Here is an 8,004-nt window from a genome sequence, read left to right as displayed (position 1 = left end):
TCTGAATCATGTCAGCTGTTTATGCTCCCAAACTGGCAACCATTACAGTGCATAATCAACAAGAAACAAGGCGCACTTGTATAATTCTTACATTGCATCATGTGAAGAGAAGGGCAATTTTTCATTCACAGTTCTCCAGGCAGATGACAGCTCACTGTAAACGAACATTAGAAAAATGGAAAGGTGGCTTAAAGCAGCACATATAATTGTTTTGTTTAGTTTTTTTTCTTCAGTGAACATGGAAACTATACAAAAACAAGCAGTGGTAGATTTTGGGGAAAAGCTGCATGAGGTGGTAATTAGAACATGATGAAGATGCTACTATTATCGACAATTACAATAATTGTGTTGATAAATTGTTGTTATTATTATCAATAGAAAATGTGGTCAGCAGAAAAACTGAAAAAGTTCATTACATAAGCAGCAAAACTAAGTCCAGGTGACTATCAATGTATTAAACCACTGAAATGATCTAAGCGTGACAATTAAAGGGATGATTATTTTTGTCTTCTTTCAAGCCTTTTTTCATGTTTGCAAATTACATACTGCCGCACAATGCTTTGGCCCATTTGCTCAGACACACACTCAGGTCGTATTTTAGGAGCCGTCATCTGCAGCTGCTACATTCATACAGAGGTCAAGATTCATCAGCACCACTGACCCTGCTGGTGAGGGCCTTTTACATGGTTACAGTCCCTCTGACCTTTTACTTTCAATCATAGAAGTAATTAATACTTAGAATGATTTTGTTTGTATTTCAGTATTGCTTTCAGAACAACAGTCAATCACCACATACTAAGAAAGTAAGAAATTGGTTATATTTTGTTGATGTTTGAATGTCATTTGACCAATTTTGAGTCTGGTGGTTAAGAGTAACCCTTTGACATTTTCACTGACAAAGATTGGCTCCAAGTAACTTACTAATATGTTTTTGTCAATTAGTTAAGATCAAAATGAAAAGCACATGCCTGACAGCATTCTTTGTATTAATGCTTTTAACAAAGGTGGAAATAGGTCACCGGAAGAGGAAAAAAATGGCTCTGCCTTTAATTATTAGTAAATTTTTTAAGTCCCCCTTAAAAAAGATTCCATATCTACTTGCCTGAGCATCAAATTGACTCTATGGAGCAGGGGCCCCCAACCTTTTTATCACCACGGGACCAGGGCGGCAGTCAGATCAGCGTCTGACAATTTTATCGTAGACAGGGGTAATGGCGAAGAGAAAGTGAACATTAAATATTAACTCACCAACAACACCAAACTAATGGGAGCCCTCAGCTTGTTTCTCTCTTCATACAGTATCGGACATCTTGAGTCTTGAAAATACTTTTGAGAATGCCGTCGTTTGCGAGCTCATCTGGGTCGGTAACAATAAGGTGAAGAATACCTTCCTCGTCAGTTTGGTGGTCCTTTTTTGAGGAAGTAGTGCTCAAAGTCCTTACCGCAAGAAGTCATTATTTCAAGTAGGACTCCTGGTATTCCCTATTAAAACTTTCTTTTTCTTCAAAGTTGTAGGCTCGTCACCTGTCCTTTGACTAGGGCTTTTCTCTTTCCCAAAGACGTCTGTTTCTTATTCATTTCACTTATTTATGAATGACGTTTTGGCGTTTAACTGACTGAAACAAATCCAAGAGAATCCAGCCAGTTTTCAAATCAAAGGTTTTTCAAATTTGAATAACAACAATGAAAATAAGGCCAATGCAACTTACCATGTGGCAAAAACTTTACCAAACACTAAGAAGCATAAGAAAGTTGGAATTATTCATTCATATTCATCAGTTTTAGCAATGTGATCCCACTTTGATCACGCCGTATTTGAATTTGTAATCCCAGGTAACAGGTGTGCGTGCTTCCTCACTTTTTAGCGTTGCAAGTGCAGAGAGCCAAATGACATATGTCCCACACGGAGGTAATTAGATGGAAAAGCGCGTGTGATGTTTAGTGTTTGGATTAAGGCCTGTCGCCATATTGCGAGGCCTACGTGTTGCTAACTAATGTGCCACATCATTCATCTAGTGATAGGAGCTGTTTTGGCCTGTGAGGCCACCAGGTGCATAATGCACATAGCAGCCCAAGACCTAAACACAATCAATCTGTCACAGCCATTAAAATGAACCAAATTCTTTTATAGCTCACAGTTCATAACTAGGATCTCTGCTATAGCAGATATTGAATCTCAGAGTCATGTATCTTCACCACATTTTCTGTTTACATGCAGTCAGTAACCCTTTGAAATTTGAAAAAAAAAACAACAAAAAAAAAACAATAAAAAATCTGAGTTATCCATTTTCGCTCCCAAATATGTGGTCATGCAAACATATTTGGGTTACCCTTTTGGATCAGACCATCGGTTTAGGTTCTGCACAGGCTGAAACTGTAAGGAATCTGGGTCATTTCCAAAAATATGCACCGCGATGCCATTTAAACACCGCCGTAGTGATCGTGTAGCTCCCCGTAGGGAGAAGTAATGCAATCCTCGTAAGCAAATAGTGCAAAAATCAGACACTTCAAAGAGTCTCACTTTGGGAGTGAGAAGGAAACCGATTGCTGTGTTACTCTGGCGACATGAATAAAATGTATTTTTTGACAGTAGAATTTATAAAGTGGAAATGATGCCTTTTTCTGTCATGACGTCATTTGTATGTAACAAACACATTCAATGTAAGCCTTTTTGCTAACATGTAAATAAATATATTCTGAAAATTCCAGAAACCCACATTTTGACGTTAACCCGTTTCATACTTTTATGTTAGCATCAAGTTGACGGACTTTCACGATATGTGTTTAAATGTTTTATCATTCATCCACCCATTTTTCATACCACTTTTTCTCACTCGAGTCTTGGGTGAACTCGGGTCTGTCTATTTCACCTAACTGCAAGTTGGATGTGCTTATGGCTCATCGACAAAAATAAGTTAAATGGTACGATTTTTAATTCTCTTTTGTTGTCTGTTTTACAGTAAACCTGAACCAATAAATAAACAGTTTGTGTGTTCACTGTAAATCATTTCTGCTGCCAAAGGTTGGCTTTCTTTTTTGTTCTCCGTGTGAAAATCTTCAAGTTCAAAAGCAAATACAAAAACCACAACAACCACACATTAGTTAATCGCTCTACCTTGGCAGAGGTCTCATCTATGTTCCATTTTACTGTTTTGTTTGTAGCAAATTGCTTTTAAAGCCATTCTACTTATATTCCCGCCCAGCACTTCACTGGATTTCAGAGAACAATGGAGCAACTGATCTATTTTTGCGACAGGCGATGAATACACACGCTTGTGTATTTGTCCGTGTAGGATAGTGTGTGGGTGTGAGGCCAAGCGGAGCCTCAAGTCAGTATGCATCTTCTGACCACGCCTCTCAGAGGTGACAGAGATGAAGGACCATGACGGTGACATCACAGCCAAGAGTGCAACAACAAATGTCATCTTGTTTTAAGCCAAACAAAGGACACTTGTGTCTCTCACAGATTGGCTCCCAGGATTTGTCCTGTGAGTTGGAAGTGTGACGACACAGAGCACTGACCTTCCTTTCTCTGCTAAAAGACACTCTGTATGGGCCTGCGGAGGGCGAAGTCTGAGAGAGGCTATTTGGTGGGTGAATGCCGATCACATGAGGCGCTTGAAAAAAAACACACACACACACACACACAGTGAGGCTGATTGCAGACATTTTAACAGCGGGTCAACTATGTACTTTTAATCAAAGACATAGTGAGGCGATTTGGCAGAATGAACTGAAACAACATTAAGCTAATGATGCTAATGGGCATGAGAACGCCGCAGTGACAGTTAAAACAAGTTCAAAACCCAAGATGATAGATTTGAATGTTACTTGTGTTGCTGTGATGCAGTAGCGCTGTCAAATGTGCCACTGTGAGTTTTGGTGGTGTGATGTGTTATTCTTGGATAAAACACAACTTTATCGATTGAAATCACTCTGGCAGGATCAGTGAGCCTAGTCGTACAAGGACAGCCAAGGGGGTGTGCAGAAACCGAATCCAAAAGCAACATCATTATGTCTTCGACTTCTTGCTGTGGAGATAATGTCAAGTGACTTTTGAAGATTTTGTGAAAAGCCTGAAATTTGCATTTTATATGGCACCCCGTGTTACCGCCTGCTCTATGTCCCAGATGTCGCGCAATGAGAACAAGTCAGTTATCCTTTCCTCTATTGTCAAACTCCTCAGAGAGTAATATGACAATACGGCAGTTGCCTTTCGATGTCGTCTGTCTCCTCTGTGACAGCCTCAATGTTATGACAGGAACAAGTAACAAATTCAAGCAGTAGACCGAGCATGAAAACACGAGCGCGATGATTTATGGCGCAATCTCTACATATCCCTCTTAATTAATACTGTGCCACAAGTACACGGGCAAGTTTGGAACAAGATGACGGGGAATCCTTGATCATTTTTGGTAAACGGCAAACAAATTAATCATGTGGTTTTCAAGGTGTGTGCCTGGGGGGAGAGTAATTAAGTGAATGACAAGGCATCTTTCTCTTTTGTGTCAGTCTGCGATTACCAGCTCATGTGACTTGAATGGGAATGGGAGTGTTTTGTCTGTCTGAAGATCTATGATAACATTTAGCGGCAGCACAGAGAGCTAATGGTAATATAATGTTTGACATTAACATTTGTGGCAGGTAGCAGCTGCTGTTGTGTGGCAGACCTTTTTAGCAGATGTGCTATGACTTTCATCATAGGGAGGTGGGAAAAAGAAAAACGCATGGAAATGACGTCAAGACCTCAATGTACTATGAGAATCTTTGCCTGTCTCAAAAATCGATTTGATTCCAAATCTAAGTCAAAATGGCTGTGATTTGCAACAATTTCTGCTTCATCCATAGGTGCTCTAAGAACAATCATGACCAACTCCAGCCTTTTTTGCAAGACAGAATAACAAATGTCTACATTAAAGGGGCTGTATCATGGGAGTTCAACTGTTTTGGAGATGGTTACCATCCCATATCACCATGTTGATTTCTCATTCTAAACAGTTATTTCCCCTCAGTGATGCATGCATCTCTAAGCATTCCTTGCTTTTTCTGTGTATTCAGCAGCGGCCGCGCCTGAGCAGATAAACATGGCTTGCAAGAGGCCAGATGACGACAGTAAGCCCTCGTATCACCCATGCAAGAATAAAGAAACGGCAACCGTATCCTTTTAGCTTCATTTTGGTTCTGCAGTCAAGGAGGAGAGATTTTGCAAAAAGTTGGCCAAGTAAACAGCATCATTTGATTTATTGGTTACAATTAAAGTGGCAAAAAAAAGTGTGTTTGCGAGCATGCAGCCGGACAATCATTGTCAGTAGTTAATAATTTACTCATTGGCAGAACTGTCGTCATGAATACCAATTTGATAAAAGGTCTTAGTGAGTGCGGCCTCTTGACACTGTTTTGCATTTTAATGCCTGTTCAACTGCCATCTACTCGGCAGCACTGAAGTAAATACACAGTCTTAACATACAGCAAGCATACATACATGTATCCAGGAAAAATTGAATGTTTTATGTAAGCATGCAGCAGTTAGTATTAAGAGGGAAAATACGTCTTTAATGTAATGCACTGAGCAACACTTTCTTCTCATTGAGATGGCCTAGCCTGGTTGGAAATTCAAGGTTTGTGTTATATTTCAGAGTCATGGTTTCTTTAACTCAAATGCATACTGTACTTTTGTACAGTATGCATTTGAGTTTCTCTTGCTCAACCCATTCATTGCACAGGCCTAAAGTCAAAAGCACTAATTAGAATTAACTACCAAAAGATTTTTTTATTTGAATTAATAAATCACTGGCACATAGTTGAACAAAACATTCTCGGGTGCGCAAAGAGGTAACGGCATTTACATAATCAATGAGTACATCACAAAGTGACTTTCTTCATTCTGATTGGCTTTTAGCCAGGAAAGGCAAGATACAGGTTTATAATAAAATTCCCCCCAAAAAGGTATCAATCCATCCATCAGGCGGGGTGAATCCTGAACTGGTTGCCAGCCAATCACAGGGTATACAGAAACAAAGAAGCAGGCATTCACACTCACAAAAACACCTAAGGGCAATTTGGAGTGTCCAATATTCATACCATACCATGAATGTTTTTGGGAAAGTGGGAGGAAAACAGAGTACCCAGAGAAAACCCTCCTGCACCGCCGCCAAAAAGTCATTACTAGTCTAATGAATAAAGCTCAGCAGAAGTGTTGCTTTTTACTTGTAGCGTATTTGACAGATGACATGCTCAAATATGTATTTAAATGTAGGCAACCATTTCTGCAAATGTTTAATGCATTGATGAAACTTTTTGAAATTGAAATGGCATCTTAATTCATGGGGGCTTTCTCCTGATTTAATGTGTTTTTTTGTTTTTTTGTTTTTTTTTAAATGACGGTGCATTGAGGTTGGTAGAGAAATCATGTGACGCAATAAAAACCGAGTCGCAAGTAGGCATAAAGCTACATGTTGCTATGTGTTTTATTTTTCATATGAAATTGAATTACAGATTTTTTTTTTTTTTTTTTTTTTTTTAATATAGATATTCTAAGGTGAATTGATTTGCAACATCATCAAGGACAGGACACACCCACAAAACGACCTGTTCGAAATGCTGCCATCAGGCAGACGCTATAGGAGCATGAGGGGCAGAATTGCCGGACTGGCAAACAGCTTCAACCCACAAGCCATCCGGATTCACAACAAATCCCTCACAAACTAATCTGCCTCCTACTGCACGCATAAACAATATCTTGCACTAAAATATGTATTTTTTTTGCACTACATGATATTCTGCACTAAATTATTAGCACCATTGTCACTGTAGTTTTTTTGCTACTTGTTGCTATTGTATTTATTGATCAATTATGGAATGTTTTTGTGCTTTTGCCTACCTTATTTTTGCTCAATTATGGAATGTAGTCTGCTCGGGGAAGTGAACAGAATAAGAAATTCATTTATGGTACAACAATACATATGACGATAAATCTCTTGAATTGAATCTTGAATCTTGTAATAGATGATATGTATCGCTGGGACAGCTGCTGTCCTATTTTACAAAAAAAAAAAAAATCATGGGATCCTTTCTGTGCCTAGTTGATTTCCTTATGGCCACATGTGTTGGTCTTTTTCTATTTTATAACCATTTTCTATTTCATAACATTAAAGGTCATTTACATTTAAAGTACCGGTGTATAGTTGGGTGATGTCATCTAATGACCGTATTAAACAATATGACATAAGTTTAATAATTGTCTTGACTGTTGAATCTTGCCAGGATCTTAATCTGTCTTTTTGTACCAATGATACAAAACTACATTGTAAAAAGGTCATGCTGTATGCTCATTGAAACGAGAACAAATCCTAATTGGTCCTTGAGGTGAGGTCATATGACGTTTGTTGTTTATCAAGGCAAGAATGAACTTTGACAAAGAAGATAAAGTGGAGCAATGTGTCAAAGCTGAAGAGTCCATCTGAAATAGCAATAATGAGCTGAGGGTTGATCCCGCCCAATCTGTGCGGTCATGCCTGCGCCTGGCAGTGTCAGCAGTTCTCTTTACCCGCAGAATTACCACAATGCCATGTGGCAGGAAGGCTCATATTGCACGCTGGGGGGGACCCTTAATCCGAGATCCCCTTGGCCGCAGCACCACCCATCGCTCTGACCATCCTGCCATGCTCCCAAAAAATTTCGGGTCCTCGGGGCAACACAGGACCCAAAATAACAAACCATATCAGCACTTTGATCTGCATCCCCGGGCAAGCTGTGACACTCGTGCAGCTGCTCCAACACCACTCAAGGCACAAACAAAGTTGTGGAAGGATTTAGGGGCTGTATATAGTTAGCAGGGAACCTTTCACCTCCAGTGATATGAGCTCAGATGGAGCCAGACATGGATAAGATGCCTGGTGACAGGGATAACCTTTAACTGTCCTTCAGATATACACAAAAGGGAAGCGTATTGAACGGAGGAGAATGAACAACAAATGTAGACCATAAGGTTCATTTTAAATTGTT

The 8,004-nt window shown here is 39.5% G+C and overlaps 1 long non-coding RNA gene across 1 annotated transcript in view; it reads left to right on the top strand.

Moving 5' to 3' along the window:
* The window catches only part of LOC148420261 (uncharacterized), a 46,151-nt gene extending 38,497 nt beyond the window's left edge, over window positions 1-7,654 (top strand). The window contains exons 4-5 of the long non-coding RNA XR_015866469.1: window positions 5,059-5,618; window positions 6,529-7,654. This is a non-coding gene — a long non-coding RNA (uncharacterized LOC148420261). The remainder of the gene's footprint in view (window positions 1-5,058; window positions 5,619-6,528) is intronic.
* The last annotated feature ends 350 nt before the right edge of the window (window positions 7,655-8,004 follow it).

This window comes from Hippichthys cyanospilos, chromosome 8 (assembly GCF_059441005.1).
Source record: "Hippichthys cyanospilos isolate Australia breed blue-spotted pipefish chromosome 8, RoL_Hcya_1.0, whole genome shotgun sequence".
Taxonomy (NCBI): Eukaryota; Metazoa; Chordata; class Actinopteri; order Syngnathiformes; family Syngnathidae; genus Hippichthys; species Hippichthys cyanospilos.
This window is presented reverse-complemented; position numbering and strand designations above follow the sequence as displayed.